The sequence below is a fragment of the Oryctolagus cuniculus genome, chromosome X, assembly GCF_964237555.1.
Source record: "Oryctolagus cuniculus chromosome X, mOryCun1.1, whole genome shotgun sequence".
NCBI classification, from domain to species: Eukaryota; Metazoa; Chordata; class Mammalia; order Lagomorpha; family Leporidae; genus Oryctolagus; species Oryctolagus cuniculus.
The window spans coordinates 123,243,349-123,267,468 of NC_091453.1; the positions used below are offsets into that span (position 1 = coordinate 123,243,349).

The 24,120-nt window shown below is 37.9% G+C and overlaps 1 pseudogene; it reads right to left on the reverse strand.

Annotated features, from left to right (window-relative positions):
* Positions 1 to 22,853: 22,853 nt before the first annotated feature.
* On the reverse strand, positions 22,854 to 23,626 carry LOC100349609 (nucleophosmin pseudogene; annotated as a pseudogene).
* Positions 23,627 to 24,120: the final 494 nt, after the last annotated feature.

A 24,120-nucleotide genomic window follows, 5' to 3' on the forward strand; every position in this document is an offset into this window, starting at 1 on the left:
AGGCACAACACGATTCTTAACATAGAATAGGAGCCCAGAGAATGCTTCAGGAAGGGAAGTAAGAAGATACATTGGTGAGGAAATAGAATTAAAAATGAAATCTCCTTCCAACAAAGAAAATATTTCAACAAAGGTAGAAGAGAAAGAAAATACTTATGTTATTGAGTAAGCTTTAAATCAGAGTGTGCTACACATTACAAGTAACCAAGAGATTACAAAGATACAATCTCATCCATCTATATAGCCAAAAAGATATAATACTTTGTATGTGGGTTCTTAAAATAAAAAATAAGTAGTCCTCAAGTGAGTCGGCAGTATCTGTTACATATATTTTATCCTGAACGCACTTGGTAGTTATTGTGAACATTTGGGATTAGATAATTGGCTATACCTGAAGGAAAAATGCAGTGCTTACATCTTTATTTTTATTTGTTTAAAAACACTTTTAACTTTCTTTTTCCTTTTCTTCCTTTTTAAAGATTTATTTATTTATTGGAAAGTCAGAGTTACAGAGAAAGGAGAGACAGAGATTTTCCATCTGCTGGTTCACTACCCAAATGGCCACAATGGCCCGGCTGAAGCCAGGAGCCAGGAGTTTCATCTGGTCTCCCACATGAGTGCAGGGACCCAAGTTCTTGGGCCATCTTCCTCTGCTTTTCCAGGTGCATTAGTTGGGAGCTGGATTGGAAGTGGAACAGCTGGGACTCAAACTGATGCCCACATGGGATGACAGTGCTGCAGATGCTGGCTTAAACCATTGTGCCAGAGTGCCAGCCCCATTGCTAATATCTCTGACAAAAGTTTGTTTTGCGACTTTGAGTAAGGCTCCTGCTGAAATTATCCTCTTACAGAAAATAAGAGATAGGAGTGTTATCTTCCTTGATGACTACATTTCGAAGTGATGATCCCAAAGTCCTTGTAAAGGATATGCTTTGTCAAAAAGCTGAAAACTACTTATATCATATTTACAAAAGGTTTATAGGCCTTTTTGTGGAAAAAGTTGTAAGTTTTCTAAAGGAAATTCACTAGGAAAAGGGAGGGAGTTGTCTCCTTTCGTTTCAGTAATTATTTTTTTCTATTTTGATTTCTATTTCTTCTCATAGCACGAGAAGCTGGACTATGTATAACAGAAGAGTGACTTGTAGTATTTGTCTTGAGCCCACAGTGGCATAAATTCATATGAAATTCAGTAAGAAAATTCTCTTTGGAAATAATAGAGAATTTAAGTAACATTGATTTGGTAGCAACAAACGATATCATATGGCTTTTAACTTTTATTTTCATTAAATATTCATGATGAAATTGCTCACTTATTTAGAAACAAAACTACTTGTTATCAAGTCTAATGCATTAGAAATCCAGAGGCGGGGGGGGGTCTTCCATCCGCTGGTTCACTCCCCAATTGGCGGCAATGGTCAGAGCTGCACCAATATGAAGCCAGAAGCTAAGAGTTTCATCTGGGTCTCCCACACAGGTGCAAGGGTCAAAGGCCTTGGGCCATCTTCTACTGCTTTCCCAGGCCATAGCAGGGAGCTGGATTGGAAGTGCAGCAGCCAGGACTCGAATGGGTGCCCATACGAGATGCCAGCCCTGCAGGCAACAGACTTAATCCTCTATGCCACAGCGCCAGCCCTGAATATTTTACATTACATAAATATTTTTATAATATACTTATTGTTATAAAAGTTGATTTATTTAAATCTCTCAGCAGTCTTTTGATATAAAATGAATGATAATTTTTACATTATTGCCATTGTCAAAGTGATTTAAGTAATTTTTAAGTGCATACTAAGCATATTGAGTAATGATTGAATAAACATTAAATCAATAATGATAAAGATCATTATTGGCACTGGTGTTATGGTGCAGCAGGTTAAATTGTCACATACAATGCCAGCATCCCATATTGAAGCATTGGTTCAAGTTATGGCTCTCCACTTCCAATCCAGATTCCTGCTAATGTTCCTCAGGAAAATCAAGGAAAGTGGCCCAATTACTTATGCCCCCGCCACTTACTTGGGAGTCTCCAGTGGAGTTCCAGGCTCCTGAATTCAGCCTGGCCCAACCCAGGCCATTGCGGCCATTTGGGGAGTGAACCAACAAATGGAATATTCTTTCTCTCTCTCTCTCAACTCTGCATTTCAAATAAGTTAATCTTCATAAATGACCATTATTTTTATTGTTCTCATGAATAAAATACAACAATTGTAATTATCCATTTAAAAGGAACGTTGTTAGGGTGGGCATTTGATGCGTCCCTTAAGCCACCACTTGAGATGCTTGTATCACATATTAGAGTGCCTTGATTCAAGTCCCAACTCTGCTACCAATCCCAGTGTCCTACTAATACATACCCAGGAAAGCAGCAGATGATGGCTCACATACCTACCCCCCATGTGGAAAACCTGGATTCCCAACTCTTGGTGTCTGCCTGTTCTAACTCTGGTTATTATGGGCTTTTGAGGAATGAGCCAGTTGTTGGAAGATATCTGTCTGTCTGTCTGTCTCTCTCTCTATTACTCTCCTGTTTTTTAAATAAAAAATAAATAAAATAATTTTAAAAGCACTAGTGACAGTGGAAAAACTTTAAAATTGTCTTCACTTTTGAGTGATCAATGTGTGAGAGGGGTCTTCAAAAAATCCTGGAAAATATGTATTAAGAAAAGACTATGTTTTAATTTAAAAATTGCACATAAATTAGCTTATCTTTTAATTCCATTATTCAAAGAAATTTTTGAAGTCCATTTATTTGAAAAGAAGAATGACAGAATGAAGAAGAGACAGATATAGACATAGAGACAGACAGAGAGATTTCCCATCTACTTGTTTACTCACCAAATGCCTTCAACAGCCCAGGGATGGATCAGGCCCAAGTCAGGAGCTTGCACTCCATCCAGGTCTCCCACGTGGGTCACAGGAACCAAGTAATTGGGTTGTCAACCCATATTTTCTTTATCCAGTCAGCAGTTGATGAGCATTTAAGTTGATTCCATATCTTTGCTATTCTGAATTGGGATGCTATAAACATGGGAGTGCAGGTAATTCTTACATATACTGATTTCATTTCCTTTGGATATAATCCCAGAATTGGGATAGCTAGGTCATATTTTTAGTTCTTTGAGGAATCCCCATCTTGTTCTTAATGGTTGTACTAATTTACATTCCCACTCACAGTATGCTAGGGTACCATTTTCTTCACAAATTCTCCAACATTTGTTATTTTTTGGTTTTTGGATGATAGCCATTTTAACCAGAGTGAGGTGATACCTCATTATGGTTTTGCTTTTCATTTCCCTGATGACTAGTGATCCTGAGCATTTTTCATGTTCTGTTGGCCCTTTGTATTTCTTCTTTTGAAAAATGTCTATTCATGAACTTTGCTTGTTTCCTAACTGGATTGTTTATTTTCCTGCTTAATTCAATGACTTCTTAATATATTCTGGATTTTAATCCTTTATTGGATGCATAGTTTACAAATATTTTTCCCATTCTATCAGTTGTATCTTTACTCTGTTAATTGTTTCCTTTGATTTGCAGAAGCTTCTTATTTTGATATTATCCCGTATGTCTATTTTTGCTTGTATTGGCTATGCTGATGGGAATAATTAATATTATCAAAATATCCATTATACACAAAGAAATGTATAGATACAACACAGTCCTCATCAAAATACCAACAGTATTCTTCACAGAACTAGAAAAAGCAATTCAAACATTCATATAGAAATACAAAATTGTCCAAAGAGCCAAAGCAATCTTGAACAATAAAAACATATCCAGAGGCTTCACAATACCAGGTTTCAAGACATACTATAAGACTATTATTACTACAACAGCATTATTCTGGCATAAAAATAGATGGATAGAATGATAATACAAAACAGAAACCCCAGAAATAAACTCCTACAACTACAACCAGCTTATCCTTGACAAATATGCTAAGAATCATTCCCTGGAGAAAGAACAGTCTGTTCAATAAAAGATATTGTATAAATTGGATTTTCACATGCAAAGTTTGAAATAAGAACTCTACCTTATACCATATATAAAAATCAACTTAAAAGGGATCAAGGATAAAAATCCATGACTGCAAACTCTCAAACTACTAAAGGGAAACAAAAGGAGAACACTCTATGACACTGGCTTATGCAATAGTTTTTGGATAAGACTCTTACAAAGTTTATTTAATGTGATGGTACTGTTAGCAGAGATGGATGGCATAAGTTCTTTGCATACTCAGATGTGAGACAGAGGACAGTGGTAAGAAATGTAGCAAGGCTTAATGGGACAGGGTATCCATCAGAACGGATAGGCATTTCTCTAGACAGAATCAGAGAGAAAGTGCCCAGTAATGTACACTGGGGAAAGCAGGGATACATGGTTTGATGGAGAAGCTATACCTGGCAGGCCAGATGGGCAGCTCAGGAAAGAGCTCAGAGCTGGGTGTTCAGTTTGTATCCAGACTGGGGCTAATAAGGGAAAAAGTCTTGTTCTCCTTGCCCCTCCCTCTCTTCCAGAGCAAAGGTTTGCTGAGTGTGAATTAGCTGAAATTCCTCCAAGGTTTCACTACTCATTGCTATCGGACTGAGTAGCCTACCTGGTACCCAGGCAGAAGAGATTCCCCTAGGGTGCCATCCTTGGGGGAAGGCTGTGAAGATTTTATTGCCTAATATTATCAGGTTAGGTAACCAATTTGGTGCTGAGGAGAGAGAATTTTCCGGGAGAGTTTTCCTTGTGGGGGTTGGCTGAGATCATTCGTAAAGTTATTCAGGGATGGGTGGGACTTTGGTACTGGTGGTTCCAGCCAATGCAGTAGCATAAGTAAATAAAATTTAAAAGCATTCAGATTGTAAAGGAAAAATTGAAAGTGTTTTTTATCTACAGGAAATATTATCAAGTATGTAGAAAATCCTAAAAAGCACACAAAAAATACTCTATTAATAAATAAGTTCATCAACATTTCAGGACCCTAGATCAACATAGGAACACCAATGGTTTGTATGTATACTAGCAATTAACAATCCAAAAGTGAAATGAGGAAATCAACAGAATTCATAATACCATTACAAACAATAAAATATGGAGAAATATCTTTAATAACAACAATAAAAAAGCCATGTCTTATCTGATGAAATAATTAAAGGAGATCTAGGATCAAGAATATTAAGACATACCTCCCAAACTGATACACAGATTCAATGTAATCCCTATGAAAATCCCAACTGTTTTGTTTCTATAGATATTGACAAGGTGATCCTAAAATTCTTGTGGCAATGCAAAGGGACCATAAGAGCCAAAACAACACATAAAAGGAAAAGCAGCATCAAAGAGTTTATACTTACCAAATTTATTTTTTTACAGATTTATTTTATTTATTTGAAATACAGAGTTACAGAGAGAGGTAGAGACAGAGAGAAAGGTCTTCCATCTGATGATTCCTTCCCCAGATGGCTACAACGGCCAGAGCTGAGCCAATCTGAAGCCAGGAGCTTCTTCCAGGTCCCCCACGTGGGTGCAGGGGCCCAAGGACTTGGGCCATCTTGTACTGCTATCCTAAGCCATAGCAGAGAGCTGGACTGGAAGAGCATCCGGGACTAGAACCAGCGCTCATATGGGATGACAGTGCTTCAGGCCAGGGCTTTAACCCACTGCACCACAACACAGGCCCAACATTAAACACAGCTAAAGTAAGCATAGAGATCAGTGCTAAATGCCATTGAACTATATACTTTAATATAGTTAAAATGGTGAATGTAATGCTATGTGGATTTTACTACAAGAAAAATTAAAAAGTAATGAATCTGATATTTTGTAATTTTTAAAAAAATTCACAATTATTTTAACGTATGGTGATTGTTGGTACAAATGTAGTACAAATTATGTGGAGAGAAATGATTGGGGTCCCTCATTACCCTTCTGATAACATCTTATATCCCAATGTCATTATGACTAGCATGCACCTACATGTCCTTCCATACTCTAGAGAGTGTTCAAACAAATCCACTTACATTTATGTATATGTACACACTAATACATATTGTTAAAAAAGCTTTAATGTATTTATTTGGTTTACAACAAAAACACCAAAATACTTTGTTCATTTTGTACCATATTTAACATATATATATATATATATATATATATATATAATAGGGAATAACAATGTGTATATCATAGGTTGACTGTGAAAATGAACCAAGACTAATCCACTTAAAACACTAGTAGAAAATTCCTTTAGGGTGATTGTCATCTAGGTGATTTCGGCCCACCTTGTCAACAAGAGCAACTAAAGTTACCAAAACATGCCCCACTCTCCAAAAAACCTACCAAGGCAGAGAGATATTATGAAAATAAGATTTGGAAGAAAGAAACCCAGGGAAATAAAGCTGGTATTTTGAACCAAATTTTCATTATTAATATGCCTTCTATATGATTCTATAGTCTCCTTGTACTACACAGAAATGCACACTGGTGGCTTTGGGATAGCATTATTTTTTCTCTGTGCTCTACCTATATTATTGATGCATTTTACTAGCACGCCTCAATTTTTAGTTGTTTGCATGCATTTTTATGTAACGAATGCTATAATATCTGTTAGAGTTACAAAGAGAATGAGAGACAGAGAGAGAGAGAACGATCTTCCATCTGTGTGTTTACTCCCCAAATGGCTGCAACAACTGGTTGTGAGCCAGGCTGAAGCCAGGAGCCAAGAGTTTCATACAAGTCTGCCATGTGGGTGCCGGAGCCCAAGCACTTGGGCCATCTTCTGCTGCTTTCCCAGGCACACTAGCATGGAGCTGAATCAGAAGTGGAGTATCTGGGACTTGAACCAGGGCCCAAATGGGATGTCTGTGCTTCAGATAATGTCTTAACCCACCTCACCACAGCACCAGCCCCTCTGCAAATTATTTTAATCTTAAAAATATTGTCATAAATATTTTTTCTAGATAAAAGTATTACATACTTGTGGTGTAAGCTGAGTCTTCAAAATGATTTTTCTATCAAATGCCACTTTTTCCAAAGAACCTAAGCCACATATTTTGTCTTTTGCTCTGTTTAGTGATTGTTGTGACATGATGTAAAAGTTTATTTTCAATAATCAATGTGTAAAAGGCCCTTACTATTTATTTTGGAAATTATCTCAGTTTCGTTATTGTACTCTTCTGTGCAAAGTTTAACAATGAATTTCATGTCCTGAATATAGTTTGCTGACTTTAAAAATAATAATCAAGAAGCTGGCATTGTACCATAGTGAGTAAAGCCACTACTTGCAATGTTAGCAACTCATACAGTTGCAGGTTCATGTCTTGGTTGCTAACGGCCTGGGAAAAGCAGCAAGAGGTGACCTAAGTGTTTGGGCCCTTGGTATTCATGTGGAAGACCTGAATAAAACTCCTGACCCCTGGCTTTGGTCAATATTGAAGATCAGTAATTTGATAGTTCTTTGAATGCCCATGTGCTACGTTGCATGCTTTTGGAATTAAAACAGAGAAGTAACTACTGAGTGACTCAATCTACTGTGTTCGGTCACATAATCAGGCATGAAATGACCACCACGTTTAGGTGGTTGGGATTTTGGATATGTTATTTTATTTTATATTTTGAAATTAATTTAACCATGTGTTCCCTATTGAAAACTGATCAAAATGCATAGGGTTGTCAAAATTATATTCTTGCATTTTGCACACACACAAACACACACACAAATGTAGTTTCTAGTTGGTCGAAATAATCTTGGTATAATACAAAGATTCTGAATTCATTTTACACCATATGTAAGAAATAACTTTATTTCTCCTATCTGCCAGCAAAATGTTTCAGTCTTTTTTTCCCAGTGACCTACATACACTCAAAGCCTATGAGAGTTACTCTGAATTTATTTCGCAAAAATCAATATCAGTTTTACCTGCCTATTTCTATAGAGAATATCTTCTCTTTACCTTCCATCTCTCTATAGTAGAAACTTTAGTCAGAGATAAATAATATGTTGATCTTTCTAGATTCATCTCCTAGAAAAGAAAGGAATTTTTCACATGGGTTCATTAAGTTAAAATATTCTATCCTGAGTTAACCCCTACAATGTACTGAAAGCAGATTCTATTTAATGTTCAAAAAATGTAAGAATAGATAGCTTTTAATGATCTAGTATAATATTTACATGTAAAGCCTTCTGTTAATATTTGATCATTAGGTTATAATTTGAAGTCAATAAAATACCTTATAAAGATCCTAAATCTTGAAAGTCAAGCACAATAATTACTCCAATTTGTTCAGCCCTTTGCAAGTTTCCAAGATTTTCAAATCTGATAGCACAGATTTATTTTTATTTATTTAAAGACAAAGTTACAGATGGGGCAGAGACACGGAGAGTGAGAGGTCTTCCATCTGCTGGTTCACTCCCCAAATGGCCACAATGTCTGGAGCTGAGCCTATCCGAAGCCAGGAACCAGGAGCTTCTTCCAGGTCTCCCATGTGGGTGCGGTTGCCAAAGGACCTGGGCCATCTTCCACTGCTTTCCCAGGCCATAGCAGAGAGCTGGATCAGAAGAGGAGCAGCTGGGACTAGAACCAGCATCCATATAGGAGCACTTCAGGCTGGGGCTTTTACCCACTGTAGCACAGCACCGGCCCCTAGCATGATAGATCTTTACAACAATGCTATGAGGTAGGTGAGTTTACCAGTTCTGTATTGGTTCAGACAACATTCACTTCTTAAACCTTTTTCTCTCTAGTCTTCCACTCCAGAGGTTAAGGTCAAATCTTGGTTCCCTACCCACCCTACAGCCAAAGCTGGCCCTGGAACATAGTTCCAAACAAGAAAAATGAAAGAAATAAAAAGCTGAATGGTGTTCTGATAAATATTTTTGATTGTTGATGAAAAAAGCGAGAGATGTAGTTAGTTTAGCTCCCTTAGCTCCCTTTCGCTTACCAGTCCTTTTGTGTGAAATGCATGACATGATGCCATCTTACAGCTACATGGTAGTGACAGTGAAACAGAACGTTAGAATGAGCTTGGTTCCTATAGTATATTGTTAAGTAACCTGAAACAATGACTGCAAACTCTTCATTTTTGGGTATTTTGCTTTTGTCAGGGAAGATAAAAGATTTTCTCTATTTTATCTGTTTTTTTTTTCCACTCAGTCTTACTAAGGTGTTCTATTATTTTCTAATACAGTAGAATTGAATTAACATCATTTAATAGATGAGAAGAATAAAAGATGAAATAAACAATATAATTATTATTATTATTATTATTATTTGACAGGCAGAGTGGACAGTGAGAGAGAGAGACAGAGAGAAAGGTATTCCTTTGCCGTTGGTTCACCCTCCAATGGCCGTCGCGGCCAGCGCGCTGCGGCCAGCGCACCGCGCTGATCCGATGGCAGGATCCAGGAGCCAGGTGCTTTTCCTGGTCTCCCATGGGGTGCAGGGCCCAAGCACCTGGGCCATCCTCCACTGCACTCCCTGGCCACAGCAGAGAGCTGGCCTGGAAGAGGGGCAACCGGGACAGAATCCGGCGCTCCAACCGGGACTAGAACCCGGTGTGCCGGCGCCGCTAGGCGGAGGATTAGCCTAGTGAGCCGCGGCGCCGGCCCAATTATTATTTTTTTAACTTTTATTTAATGAATATAAATTTCCAAAGTACAACTTATGGATTACAATGGCTTCCCCCCTATAACATCCCTCCCACCCGCAACACTCCGATCTCCCGCTCCCTCTCCCCTTCCATTCACATCAAGATTCATTTTCAATTCTCTTTATATACAGAAGATCAGTTTAGCATATATTAAGTAAAGATTTCAACAGTTTGCACCCACATAGAAACACAAAGTGAAAAATACTGTTTGAGTACTAGTTATAGCATTAAGTCACAATGTACAGCACATTAAGGACAGAGATCCTACATGAGGAGTAAGTGCACAGTGACTCCTGTTGTTGACTTAACAAATTGACACTCTTGTTTATGGCTTCAGTAATCACCCTAGGCTCTTGTCATGAGTTGTCAAGGCTATGGAAGCCTTTTGAGTTCACCGACTTTGATCTTATTCCGACAGGGTCATAGTCAAAGTGGAAGTTCTCTCCTCCCTTCAGAGAAAGCTACCTCCTTCTTTGATGACCTGTTCTTTCCACTGGGATCTCACTCATGTATATGTTTCATTTAGGTCATTTTTTTTGTGAAATAAGCCAGTCCCAAAGGGACAAATATCATATGTTCTCTCTGATCGATGACACCTAACCAAGCACCAAAAAGGAAACCTGTTAAAGTGAAATGAACACTATGAGAAACGGTGGCTCGATTAGCCCTTGCCCTGACTGTTGATGAACAACTTGATACTTTATACCTCTTAGTAATTTTTTTGTTTGTTCTACTTAATACTTTTGGTTGAATACTATAATCAATACAGTTATTCTTAAGTGTTGAAACTTAACTGAAAAGTGATTGCTGTTAAATATAAGAGTGGGAATAAGAGAGGGAAGAGATGTGCAATTTGGGACATGCTCAAGCTGACTTACCCCAAATGGTAGAGTTAGAAACATACCAGGGGATTCCAATTCAATCCCATCAAGGTGGCATGTACCAATTCCATCTCACTAGTCCCAGTGATCCATTTCTGTTCACAATTGATCATAATGATAGGACTAAGAGCCAAAGGGATCACATAAACAAGACTAGTGTCTGCAAAGACTAGCTGATAGAATAAAAAAGGGAGAGAACATTCCAACATGGGAAGTGAGATACACAGCAGACTCATAGAATGGCAGATGTCCTAAACAGCACTCTGGCCTCAGAATAAGCCCTTCAGGCATGTGGATCTGGCTGAGAAGCCTTTGAGAGTATTTCAGGCATGGAAAGCCAAGACACTCTGGCAAAAAAAAATGATTATTAATTTAATAACAAGTTCATGATTCTTCCAGTATGTGAGTATTTCAACATGCTAGTCCACTAAAATATATTAATAGAAACTTTAAGTGGGAAAATAAATTTGTTATACTATTCAAAACAGAATAAATTTATTAAAAGATCTGAATTACTCCTTGAGTAAAGTGCATTTCTATTCTCTGGAGCTTTCTCTACATTCTGAAAATATTCATACGTATAAAAAAACCTTGAGAATAACTAATCATTTCATAAAAAATGGAACCCTATTCCAAAAGTAGAGTTCTTATACTAACAAGAAGAAATATTGCATATTATTCCTAGTCTCACCTGTAATGTGCACATGGATTGTTTCCAGCTTTGGCCATTTGGAACAATCCTACACTAGGTATTCTTTTTAATGTCTCCTGGTAGATATATACTCACACTTTTCTACAGCATTTAATCAAGAATGAAATTGCTGAACTATATATTGTGTGTATCGTAATTTTTACTTGATAAAATGCAACTGTTTTCTAAAGTAGTATTAAATGTACACACCCACTAGTAGAGTGAAATATCTGCATTTAGTGTCATATTTACCACTACATGTTATTGATCAGATTTATAATTTCATCAATTTGGAATGTGGCTATTGATTATATACTGTGGTTATAATTTAAATTTTCCCAATAACTAATAAGGATGAGTGCCACTTCAGACATTCTTTGTGCATGTGCAGTTACACATTTAAGGAATTAAAAACTTTTGTCCATTTTTGTTGAAGTTTAAAAATCTATTTATTAGAGAAAGAGAGAGAGAGAAGAAAAAGAGCGTTTTCATCGAATGGTTTACTCCCCAAATACCCACAATGCCTGAAATTGGGCCAGGTTGAAAGGAAGAGCTAGTAATAAAATCCAAGTATCCAACATTAGTGACAGGAACTCCATTATTTGAATCACCAGAGCTAATTTCCGGGGTCCACATCAGTGGTAAGCTGGAGTCAGGAGTTGGAACTTGTAGTCTAACCCAGACACTATAATGTGGGATATGGATATCTCAACTATTTCATTATACATCTGAGTAGCACTCCACAGTACATACATGACATAATTTCTTTATACAGTTATCAAATTGATGGACATCCTGGTTGATTCCATATCTTAGCTATTGTGAATTGAGATATAATGAACATGGGGGTACAGGTAACTCTCATCTGCTGATTTTATTTTGTTTGGGTAAATTCTCAAGAGTGGGATTACTGGATCATATTGTAAAATTATTTTCAGATTTCTGAGGTATCTATACTGTATTCCAAAATGGCTGCAGTAGTTTACATTTATACCAAAAATGGATTAGGGTACCTTTTTCTTACATCCTAGCCAGCATGTATTGTTTATTTCTATATGAGAGCCATTCAAACTTGAGTGAGGTGAAAAATCACTGTGGTTTGGACTTGAATTACCCTAATGGCTAGTGATCTTGAGCATTTTTTCTTTTTTTTTAGACTTATTTATTTCAAAGGCAGAGTTGCAGAGAGGGGGAGAGAGAGAGAGAGAGGTCTTCCATTCACTGGTTCAACCCCCAGATGGCCACAACAGCCGGAGTTCTGCCAATCCAATGCCAGGATCCAGGATCTTCCTCCAGGTCTCCCACGTGGGTGCAGGAGCCCAAGGACTTGGGCTGTCTTCTACTGCTTTCCAAGGCCATAGCAGAGAGGTGGATTGGAAGTGGAGCAGCTGGGACTTGAACCCGTGCCCATATGGGGTGCTGGCACTCTAGGCAGAGTCTTTACCTGCTACACCACAATGCCAGCCCTGAGCACTTTTTCATGCATATGTTGGTCATTTAAATTTCCTCTTTTGAAAAAATGCCTGTTTAAGTTCTTTGCCAATTCCTTTTTTTCCCTGAAGAAATCTTTTATTTAAGAAATACAAACCTCATGCATTTCATAAATACAACTTTAAGAATAAAGTGATTCATCTCCCAATACCTGCCCTCCCACCCACACTTCCACCCCTCCTCCTCCTCCCTCTCCCATTCCTAGTCCCATTATCCACTAAGATCCATTTTGAGTTAACGTTATACACAAAAGACTAATTCTATACTAATTAAGGAGTCAACAATTTTCACGAAAGAAAAAAAAAAAAACTTCCTCAACAGTCGAGACAAATGCTGTTCTGTCATTGCATCTCATTTCCTTTTTAAGAAACTTAATTAACTTTAAAGAGGCACCCAAGAATGATACATCTTTTGCGAGCACTTAGACGTAGTTATAATACAACTCTTTGAGGCCAGAGGTCCTCCATGGGGAGTTAGTGCACAGTGAATCCTGCTGTTCATTTAACAATTAACATTCTTATGTATGATGTAAGTGACCATCCAAGCACCCAAGTCTGTTGACACGAGTTGCCTAGGCTATAGAAGCCTGTTGAATTCACAAACTCTGTCAGTATTTAGACAAGGCCATAAGGAAAGTGGAAGTTATCTGCTCCCTGAAGGGAAAAGTACCTCCTTCTTTGATGACTACTTTTTCCCACTGGGGTCTCATCAACTGAGGTCCTTATATAGTACAGTTTTTGCTTCAGTGTCTTGGCTTTGCATGCCTGAAATGCTCTCATAGGCTTTTGAGCCAGACCAGAATGCCTTAAGGGCTAATTCTGAGGTCAGGGTGCTCCTTAAAGTGGTTGTCATTCTATGAGTCTGCTATATGGACTGCTTCCAATATTGAAGCATTCACTTTTTTTAATTCTCTCTATTATTATTACTACCAGGCACTTAATCATATTTATATGTTCACTTTAAACTTACCTATCTATATGATCACTTCATTACATAATCATATATCATATAGCCATATGATCACTTTAACACTTAAGATGGTATTAGTCCCACCAAGCTTAAGGGGATTTGAGGTACAACAGCAAGTATTTAAACTGTGCCCTTAAAGTTCATAGGAATGTATGCAGAACTATACAGCTTTACATTTACAAACTTCATACACTTCACAATTACAATTTTAGGAACAAGGTGATCTTCTCACTGGGCCTACCCTCCCACCAATAATCCCACACCCTTCCTCCTCTCTTGTTCTCACCCTTAATTTTACTAAGATCTAGTTTCTTTATTTTTTTAAGATTTATTTACTTATTTGAAAGTCAGAGTTACACAGAGAGAGGAGAGGCAGAGAGAGAGAGAGAGAGAGGTCTTCCATCCACTGGTTTACTCTCCAATTGGCCACAACTGCCAGAACTGCGTTAATCCAAAGCCAGGAACCAAGGATTCTTCCAGGTCTCCATGCGAGTGCAGGGGCTCAAGGACTTGGGCCATATTCTACTGCTTTCCCAGGCCATAGCAGAGAGCTGGATCAGAAGTGGAGCAGCTGGGTCTTGAATCGGCACCCATATGAGATGCTGGCACTTCAGTCCAGAGCATTAACCTGCTACACCACAGCGCCAGCCCCAAGATCTATTTTCAATTGACTTTCTTCACATATGTTTAACTCTATGTTAAGAAAAGAGTTCAACAAATAACATGAAAAAAAAAAAAAACTGTTTCTCAACAACCAAGACAAAGGCTGCTTCTCAAAGTGTGATTTCACTTCTACAGATTACCTTTTAGGTGCTCAATAGTTGTCACAGGTCAGGGAGAATATATGGTATTTGTCCCTTTGGAATTGACTTATTTCACTAAGTATGATGCTTTCCAGATTTATCCATTTTGTTTCAAATGACCGGATTTCATTTTCTTTACTGCTATGTAGTATTCCATGGTGTACATATCCCATAATTTCTTCAGCCAGTCTTCAGTTGACAGGCATTTGTTTTTATTCCCTGCCTTAACTATTGTGAATTGATCTGCAATAAACATGAGGGGACAGATAACTCTTTCACATGCTGATTTCATTTCCCTTGGGTGAATTCCCAGGAGTGAGATGGCTGTGTCATCTGGTAGGTCTATATTCCAATTTTTGAGCTATCTCCATACTGTCTTCCATAATGGCTTTACCAGTTTACATTGCCACCAACAGTGGATTGGGGTACCTTTCTCCCCACATCCTTGACAGCATTTGTTGTTTGTTGATTTCTGTATGAGAGCCATTCTAACTGGGGGGAGGTGTATCCTCATTGTGGTTTGATTTGCATTTTCCTGAAGCTAGCGATCATGAGCATTTTTTTTTCATATGTCTGTTGATCATTTGGATTTCCTCTTTTGAAAAATGTGTGTATAAGTCCTTGTAACATTTCTTTTTTAAAAGATTATTTATTTATTTGAAAGTCAGAGTTACACAGAGAGAGAAGGAGAGGCAGAGAGAGAGAGGTCTTCCATCTGGTGGTTCACTCCCCAACTGGCTACAAGGGCCAGAGCTGCGCTGATCTGAAGACGGGATCCAGGAGCTACCTCTAGGTCTTCCCATGTGGAAGCAAGGGCCCAAGGACTTTGACCATCTTTTGCTGCTTTCCCAGACCATCACAGAGAGCTGGATAGGAAGTGGAGGAGCCACGACTCAATCTGGCACCCATATGGGATGCCAACACTACAGGTGGCAGATTTACCTGCTACACCACATCAGTGGCCCCATTGGCCCATTTCTTAACCAACTTGTTTGTTTTGTTGCTGAGTTCCTTGATCTATTTATATATTTTGATTATCAATCTTTTGTCAGTTGTATATTTTGCAAATAATTTCTCCCATTATGTTGGTTGTATATTTACTTTCCTAAGAGTTTCTTTGGCAGTACAGAAGCTTCTTAATTTGATGTAATCCCATTTGTATATTTTGGATTTGATTGCTTGTTCCTCATGGGTGTTTTCCAAGAACTATTTGCCTGTGCCAATGTCTTATAGGGTTTTCCTAAAGTTTTATAATAATTTGATGGTATTGGTTCATAAATCTAGGTATTTAATCCACTTTGAGTCAATTTTTGTGTAAAGATGGGGTCTTGCTTCATATTTTTGCCTGTGGAAATCCATTTTTCTCAGCACCATTTGTTGAAGAGACTGCCCTTTATCCAGGGATTAGGTTTTACTCCATTATCAAATATTAGTTGGTTGTAGATGCTTGGATTGTTTTCTGGTATTTCTATTCTGTTCCATTAGTCTATCCACCTGTTTTTGTACCAGTACCAGACTGTCCTGCAGTTTGTCTTGAAATCTGCCTCCAGCTTTGTTTTTGTTGTATAAGAATACTTTAGCTATTCATGGTCTCCTGTGTTTCCATATGATTTTGGCATCATTTTTCTATATCTGAATGTCCCTCATAGTTTGATTGGTATTGCATTGAATCTGTAAATTGATTTCAGAAGTATGGACATTTTGATGATGTTGATTCTTCCAATCCATGAACACGGAATTTTTTTTTCATTTTTTCACCATCTTTCATTTCTTTATTTAAATTTTTAAATTCTCATAGTAGAGATCTTTAACATCCTTGGTTAAATTTATTCCAAGGTATTTAATTTTTCTTTAGATATTGTCAATATGATTGATCTTAGAAGTTCTTTTTCAGCCATGTAATTTTCTGTGTATATGAAGGCTGTTGATTTTTATATATTGATTTTATAACCTAATAATTTACCAAACTCTTCTATGAGTTCCAATAGTCTCTTAGTGCGGAGTAGTTTGGATCCTCTATATATAGAGTCATGTCATTTGAAAATAGGGATAGCTTGATTTCCTCCTTCCCAATTTGTATTCCTTTGATTTATTTTATTGCCTTATGGCTCTGTCTAAAAGTTCCAGAAGTATATTGAGTAGAAATGATGAAAGTGGACATCCTTATCTGGGTCCAAGTTTCAGTGGGAATGCTTCCAACACTTCCCCATTCAGTTGGAGGGTGGCTGAAGGTTTGTCATAAATTGCCTTTACTGTGTTGAGGAATGTTCCTTCTATACCCAATTTGCTTAGAGTTTTCATCATGAAAGGGTGTTGTATTTATCAATGCTTTCTCTGCATCTATTGATATAATCAAATGCTTTTTGTTCTTCAGTTTGTTAATGTGATGTATCACATTGACTGATGAACAAATGTTGAACCATCCTTGCACAGTACAATAAACCCCTCTTGATCTTGCTGAATTTTCTTTCTGACATGTAGTTGGATTTCGATTGGTTAGAATTTTGTTGAGGACTTTTGCATCTATGTTTATCAGGGAAATTGGTCTATAATTCTCTTTCTATGTTGGCTTCACAGAAATAATTTGGGAGGATTCCTTCCCTTTCAATTGTTTTGAATAACAATAAGAATAGGAGTTAGTTCTTCTTTAAATGTCTGGTACAATTCACCAGTGAAGCCATCTGATCCTGGACTTTTATTTGTTGGGAGGATCTTTATTACTGAATCAATTTCTATCTTGGTTATGGGTCTGTTTAGGTTTCCAGGTTTGTTGGCACACAGGCCTTTCTAGTAAATTCTGATAATTTTTTTTTTTTTTACTTCTGTGGTGTCTGTTGTTACATATCCTTTAAACTCTAATTTTATTAATTTGAGTTTTCTCTCTCCTGGTTTTGGTTATTTGGGCCAGTAGTGTGCCAATTTTGTTTATTCTTTCAAAAAACCAGGTCATTAGGGTGATCTTCTGTATTGTTATTTTGCTTTAAATTTTTTTATTTCTTCTCTAATTTTAATTATTTATGTATCCTACTAGTTTTGGGTTTAGTTTGCTGTTGTTTTTCTAGATTCCTGAGATGCACTGATAGCTCATTTATTTGCTGCCTTTCCAATATCTTGATGTAGTCACTGATTGCTATAAACTTCCTCTTAACACTACTCTTGCTTTATCCCATGAATTGATACATTGTGCGCCACCTTTATTTGTTTCTAGCAATTTTTTGACCTCTCTTTTGATTTATTCTACAACCCACTGTTCATTCAGAAGTGTGTTGTTCTGTCTCCATGTGTTTGCATATGTTCTAGAGATTGTGCAGTTGCTGATTTTCAGCTTAGTTCTATTGTGGTCTGAGAAGATGTATGGTATGATTTCCATCAGTTTGAATTTGCTGAGACTTGCTTTATGGCTTAGCATGTGGTTAATCCTAGAGAAAGTTCTGTGCATGGGTGAGCAAAATCTGTATTCTATGTTTGTAGGATGGGAAGTTCTGTAGGTATCTGTTAATTCAATTTGGTCTTTAATGTCGATTAACTCTGTTGTGTCCTTGCTGATTTTCTGTCTGATTGATCTGTCCATTGCTGAAATTGGGGGACTGAATGCTTCTATTTCTATTATATTTGATTACCTGTCTGCCTTTAGAACCCTTAAAATTACTTTTAAATAGCCAGGTACCCTGTAATTAGGTGCATATGTGTTTATACAATCTCATCTTCCTGTTGAATTGGTCCCTTAATCATTACATGGTGCCATTTTTTGTCTCTTTTGACAATTTTTATGTTACTCTATTTTGACTGATATTAGAATGGCTACACTAGTTCTGTTTTGGTTTCTGTTAACATGAAATATCTTTTTCCATCCTTTCATTTTTTAGTCTGTGTGCATCTTTGTTGGTGAGATGTGTTACTTTGTAGGCAGCAAATAGATGGATTTCCTTTTTTAATCCATTCAGTCTTTCTCTTTTTTTTTAACTTTTATTTAGTAAATATAAATTTCCAAAGTACAGTTTTTGGATTATAGTGGTTTACCCCTCCCCCCCATAACTTCCCTCCCACCTGCAACACTCCCATCTCCCACTCCCTATCCCATTCCATTCACATCAAGTTTCATTTTTAATTCTCTTTATATACAGAAGATCAATTTAGTGTATATTAAGTAAAGATTTCATCAGTTTGCACCCACACAGAATGTATACTGTAAAACACTGTTTGAGCACTAGTTATAGAATTAATTCACATTGAACAACACATTAAGGAAAGAGATCCTACATGAGGAGTAAGTGCACAGTGACTCCTGTTGTTGACAACAATTTGACACTCTTGTTTATGGCATTAGTAATCTCCCTAGGCTTTAGTCATGAGTTGCCAAGGCTATGGAAGCCTTTTTTTAAAATTTTTGACAGGCAGAGTGGACAGTGAGAGAGAGAGACAGAGAGAAAGGTATTCCTTTGCCGTTGGTTCACCCTCCAATGGCTGCCGTGGCCGGTGCGCTGCGGCCGGTGCACCGCGCTGATCCGATGGCAGGAGCCAGGTACTTACCCTGGTCTCCCATGGGGTGCAGGGCCCAAGGACTTGGGCCATCCTCCACTGCACTCCCTGGCCACAGCAGAGAGCTGGCCTGGAAGAGGGGCAACCGGGAGAGAATCCGGTGCCCTGACCGGGACTAGAACCCGGTGTGCTGGTGCCGCAAGGCGTGGAAGCCTTTTAATTTCGCAAACTTCCATCTTATTTAGACAAGGCCATTGTCAAAGTGGAAGTTCTCTCCTCCCTTCAGAGAAATTTGCCTCCTTCTTTGATGGCCCCATTCTTTCCACTGGGATCTCACTCACAGAGATCTTTCACTTAGGTCCTCTTTTTTTTTTTTTTTTTTTTTTTGCCAGAGTGTCTTGGCTTTCCATGCCTAAAATACTCTCATGTTCTCTTCAGCCCGATCCGAATGCCTTAAGGGCTGATGCTGAGGCCAGAGTGCTGTTTAGGACATCTGCCATTCTATGAGTCTGCTGTGTATCCCACTTCCCATCTTGGATCATTCTCTCCCTTTTTTATTCTATCAGTTAGTATTAGCAGACACTTGTCTTATTTATGTGATCGCTTTGACTCTTAGACCTATCAGTATGATCAATTGTGAACTGAAATTGATCACTTGGACTAGTCAGATGGCATTGGTACATTCTACCTTGATGGGATTGTATTGGAATCCCCTGGCACATTTCTAACTCCACCATTTAGGGCAAGTCTTTGTCTTTTAATTGGAGAGTTGAGGCCATTAGCATTCAAGGTTACTATTGATAATTAATGAATTTTCTCTGTCATTTTCCCTTGAATATTCCAATTTTTACTTGGGTTTTCCTTTGTATTTTTACTAGGAATATTTCTGCCTGACCTTCTTTTATAGTTTTGACCATGTTTTTGTGTTTCTATGTGCAGCACATCTTTAAACATCTTTTGCAATGCTGGTTGGGTGGTGGCAAGTTCTTTCAGTTTCTATTTCTCATGTAAAGTCTTTATTTCACCTACATTTGTCAATGAGAGCTTTGCAGTGTACAGTATTCTGGGTTGACAGTTTTTTCTCTCTTTTTGTAAAGATTTATTTATTTATTTGAAAGTCAGAATTACACAGAGAGAGAAAGAGAGGCAGAAAGAGAGAATTCTTCCATCCACTGGTTCACTCTCCAATTGGCTGCAGTGGCTGGAGCTGCACCAATACAAAGCCAGGAGACAGGGACTTCCTCTGGGTCTCCCACACAGTAGCACATGCCCAAGGACTTGGGCCATCATCCACTGCCTTCCCAGGCCATAGCAGAGAGCTGGATCAGAAGTGGAGCAGCGGGGACATGAAATGGCTCCCATATGGGATACAGGCATTGCTAGTGGTGGCCCTACTCACTAAACCACAGTGCCAGCCCCAGACCGTTTTTTTTTTTTTTCTTAAGACTTGGAATATATTTCACCATCCTCTACTAGCCTGTAAGGTTTTTGATGAGAAGTCTGCTGTAAGTCTAATTGGAAATGCTCTGCAAGTAATCTGGTGTTTCTCTCGAGCACATTTTAAAATCTTTATGTTTTATTACAGAGAGTATAATTTCAATGTGTCATGGTAAAGATCTTTTCTGGTCATGTCTATTAGGAGTTCTCTGTACTTCCTTTACATGTATGTCCCTTTCTTTCTCCAAATGATGGAAGTTTTCCGTTATTATTTCACTAAAAAGGCCTTCTAATCAATACTTTCTTCCCACACATTCAAGAATTCATAGAACCTGTATGTTGGGTCATTGGATATTATCCTATAGATTTCAAACACTGTGTTTTAGTTTTCTAACTTTTTCTTTTGTGTTTGGTCTGACTATATAATATCCTGCTAATTGTCTTCTAAGTCGGATATTCTTTCTTCTGCTTCATATATTCCTTTGTTAAGGCTTTCCACGGATTTTTGTTGTTGTTGTTCTATTGAATTATTCATTGCCAACATTTCATTTTGATTTCAATTCTGGGAAAAATTTTCTTTCATGCCATGTATGGACCTTATTACTTCATGCATTTGCTTCTGACTTTTAAGTAGTCCTACAATCAATTTTTTCAATTAAATTTCCAGCATTTCTTCAATCTCTTCATCTTAACAACCTAGTATTGAAGTGTTGTATTCTTTTGGGGACATCTTGTTGTGTTCTCTCTTCTTGTTTCTTTAATTGGTGCATTTATTATTTGCCATTTGTAGAGGTACTCATTGGTTTCATCTTGTTTTTACACTGGTGGCTTTTATCTTTGGACTATGCCTCTGTGTATTAGTGGAATGTCCACTTTTTCTGTGAATACCTGATGTGTCTGGTGGGTTTTGCCAAGGAGCTCTGTTCAATGCTCCAGGGTAAAAGGATTGTCCAAGGTGACAACCTGGTTGGGCATGGTAAATCTATCTATTGTTTTTAAATTAGAAGGATAATTTGTTCTGCTCTGTTGGCATAGATTCAGCTCATCTCCTCTCCTCAAAGGAGACTAATGCCTGGGCACTAACACTAGTCTTTATAATATTTGTCTGCACTGTCACAAGAACCACACAAAGGATCTGTGCAATATTTGGTGTTAGCGCAGATTCCACAGCAAAGCCCTTCATCAGAAAATCAGGGAGCCCTGAGCATGTGGAGCTTCCCACAGTGGCTTCCCAAAGTCCCAGGCACACCTTGAACCCTCCCACACAGACTTAGTGATTTCACAGTTCTAGCACATAAGCCTCCCACATTCATGAGCACCGAGCTCCTTGTCAGTTCTCCTGGTCAGACCCAGAAATCTCCACTCGGCAGTTTGCTGGGTGCAGATACAAGCTGGCACAGCTCTTATGTATATCCAAAATAGTCCTCACTCTCTATTAGCTTGTTATGGATGCCATTGCTGGGTGATCATGGAGAGAAAAAGGTACCACCCCTCCATTTTTCTCCTTTAGTTTGGCAGGTAAACTATCCCCCACAGGTTTCCAAGCCAGATTTTCTCCATGCTCTTCCTGCAGCTTTATCACCAGTTCTTGTGCTGCTTATATTTGGTCTCATCTCACTCTCTAAAGCTGGTATGGAGGCTCTCAGTTGCTGGGGTCCTGATTTGTGCATGTCCACACATTCCACATAGGTCTGCTGTGTCACTCTATTCTGCATGGATTTTCCTCTGCTATTTTCTCCCAAACTATTCCCCGAGACTGCACTCGTTCCACTTTTTTAAAACTATCTTTTCCTAGATTGAAGTAGTAAGCTGCCTCCCTACTCTGTCATCTCACTCCAGTATCTGCAACTCAATTCTAAAATATGGAAAGAAAGAAGGTGGAATGGAGGTAATGACAAAGGGTATATCATTATATTCATTGAATTGTATCTATGAACTACATTGAATCTGTTTTCATTGTATTGATATCACACTAACATAAAAGAGTAAAAATACTAAAATACGTATGTATACTCTGCCATCTTAACCTTTGCACATTCCTTAACTGTGTTGTTTGTTTTGTTGTTGTCGAGTTTCTTGATCTCTTTATATATTCCAGTTATTAATCCTTTATCAGTTACATAGTTTGCAAATATTTTCTCCCATTTGGTCAGTTACATTTTCAATTTGTCTGAGTGTTTCTTCTGCAGTATAGAAGCTTCACTTTTTGATGTAATCCCATTTGTCTATTTTGGCTCTGATTTCCTGTGCCTCTGTGGTCTTTTCCAAGAACTCTTTGCTGATGCCAATGTTTTGAAGGTTTTCCAAACACTTTCCAATAATCTGATGGTATTGGATTGTAGATTTTAGTCTTTGATCCATTTTGAGTGGATTTTCGTGTAAGGTATAGTTTAGGAGTGTTGTTTCATACTTCTCCATCTGGAGGTCCTGTTTTAACAACACCATTTGTTGCTCCAGGTGTCGATTTTAGCTCCTTTGTTGAAGATAAGTTGGTTGCAATTGTCTGGATAGATTTCTGGAGTTTCTATTCTGTGATTTGAAGGATTCTTGACCTTTTGATCTTGGTGTTGATGGTTTTGAGTCTTTCCCACTCTGGTTTGATTTCTGTGCATTTTTGACTGGGGTATCTCGTATAGATTTCTTCACTGGAGTTTTTTCTTCAGTTTCCTCCTCATCAAAATCATCATCATCATCATCATCGTCATCATCTTCATCATCATCTTCAGCAGCAAGGTTTACTTTTTTCTGTGGTACTTTGCTGCCACCTCCAGGGGCAGATCATTTTCCAGATATACTTAATAGCCTCACATCCTCTTCCTCTTCTGACTCTGCATCTTCCTCCACAGCTACTAAGTGCTGTCTGCTAATATGCACAGGCCCTGAACCACACTTCCACCTTAAGACCACAGGTGATGTTATTTCAAAGCCCCCAAGGGAAACAGTTGGCTATACAGACATTTTCAATGTTGCCAGTGTGACTTTAATCGGGCTGCCTTCGTAATTCATTGCCTCTGCTTCAACAATGTGCAGTTCATCCTTTGCACCAGCGCCTAAACTGACCGTTCTTAAAGATAACTAATGCTCATTTTCATCATTGTCCACTTTAAAGTGATAATCTTTGTCAGCATTTAGTTCACAACCAAAAAGAAGGTTCTGGGGCCTCAGGGGCTCATGTCCATATCCATTGAATCTTCTCTCTGAATAGTTTTACTTATTATCCTTTTATATATTGTTGCCATGTTCTTAACACAAACAACATGATAGTCAAATCTTCTATAGTCCTGATGAATTAAGCATTTTGTTTGTGAAATATAGCATTTGTCTTTTTTTTTAACTTTTATTTAATGAATATAAATTTCCAAAGTATGACTTATGGATTACAATGGCTTCCCCCCCATACCGTCCCTCCCACCCACAACCCTCCCCTTTCCCACTCCCTCTCCCCTTCCATTCACATCAAGATTCATTTTTGATTATCTTAATATACAGAAGATCAGCTTAGTATACATTAAGTAAGGATTTCAACAGTTTGCTCCCACACAGAAACATAAAGTGAAAAATAATAGATGATTTTTTTAAATGATGATGAAATCAGATCAGACCTATTGTCATGTTTAATCCCAGTGAGAGTCAAGTTGGGACTTGCTAATTTCTTTTTTTCTTTTTCTTTTTATTTTTTTTTTACAGAAGATCAGTTTAGTATGCATTAAGTAAAGATTTCAACAGTTTACAC